The sequence below is a fragment of the Arachis ipaensis genome, chromosome B2 (assembly GCF_059453495.1).
Source record: "Arachis ipaensis isolate K30076 ecotype BB chromosome B2, ASM5945349v1, whole genome shotgun sequence".
Taxonomy (NCBI): Eukaryota; Viridiplantae; Streptophyta; class Magnoliopsida; order Fabales; family Fabaceae; genus Arachis; species Arachis ipaensis.
This window is the reverse complement of record NC_142437.1, coordinates 87273921-87275272: the sequence shown is the minus strand read 5'-3', so window position 1 is coordinate 87275272 and position 1352 is coordinate 87273921. Positions and strand designations below refer to the sequence as shown.

Genomic DNA, 1352 nt, shown 5'->3' with positions numbered 1-1352 from the left:
TTCCTTTTTAATTAATTAATTGTTTTAAATTTCAATTTTATTTTATTTCTTTTCATATTTTCGAATTCTAATTAATTAATTTAATAAAAATAAAAATATTTTCCTTTTATTTTAATTTGAAATTCGAATTCTTCATCTTCTCTCTTCTCCATTCTATTCATCTCTTCTTCTACTCACATAAAGGAATCTCTATACTGTGACATAGAGGATTCCATATTTTCTTTTCTGTTTTCTTCTTTTTCATATGAGCAGGAACAAGGATAAGAACATTCTTGTTGAGGCTGATCCTGAACCTAAAAGAACTCTAAAGAGGAAGCTAAGGGAAGCTAAAGCACAACTCTCTGGAGAAAATCTGATTGAAAATTTCGAAAAAGAAGGAGACATGGCCGAAAATAATAATAATGCAAGGAAGATGCTTGGTGACTTTACTGCACCAAATTCCAATTTACATGGAAGAAGCATCTCAATCCCTGCCATTGGAGCAAACAATTTTGAGCTTAAGCCTCAATTAGTTTCTCTGATGCAACAGAATTGCAAGTTTCAGGGACTTCCATCAGAAGATCCTTTTCAGTTCTTAACTGAATTCTTGCAGATTTGTGATACTGTTAAGACCAATGGAGTTGATCCCGAGGTCTACAGGCTTATGCTTTTCCCGTTTGCTGTAAGAGATAGAGCTAGAGTATGGCTGGACTCTCAATCTAAAGATAGCCTGAACTCTTGGGATAAGCTGGTCAAGGCTTTCTTAGCCAAGTTCTTTCCACCTCAAAGGCTTAGTAAGCTTAGAGTGGATGTCCAAACCTTCAGACAGAAGGAAGGTGAATCCCTCTATGAAGCTTGGGAGAGATATAGGGAACTGACCAAAAAGTGTCCTTCTAACATGCTTTCAGAATGGACCATCCTGGATATATTCTATGATGGTCTGTCTGAGCTATCAAAGATGTCACTGGACCATTCTGCAGGTGGATCTATTCACCTAAAGAAAACGCCTGCAGAAGCTCAAGAACTCATTGACAAGGTTGCAAATAACCAGTTCATGTACACTTCTGAAAGGAATCCTGTGAGTAATGGGACGCCTCAGAGGAAGGGAATTCTTGAAATTGATACTCTGAATGCCATATTGGCTCAGAACAAAATATTGACTCAGCAAGTCAATATGATCTCTCAGAGTCTGAATGGATTGAAGGAATCATCCAACAGTACTAAAGAGGCATCTTCTGAAGAAGAAGCTTATGATCCTGAGAACCCTGCAATAGTAGAGGTGAATTACATGGGTGAACCCTATGGAAACACCTATAATCCCTCATGGAGAAATCATCCAAATTTCTCATGGAAGGATCAACAAAAGCCTCAAC

At 37.4% G+C, this 1352-nt stretch overlaps 1 non-coding gene across 1 annotated transcript; it reads right to left on the bottom strand.

Annotated features, from left to right (window-relative positions):
* Positions 1-775: 775 nt before the first annotated feature.
* LOC148574726 (small nucleolar RNA R71) lies at positions 776-883 on the bottom strand. The gene has a single exon (XR_015906808.1). It is a non-coding gene; the product is annotated as a small nucleolar RNA R71 (small nucleolar RNA).
* Between the last annotated feature and the right edge of the window lie 469 nt (positions 884-1352).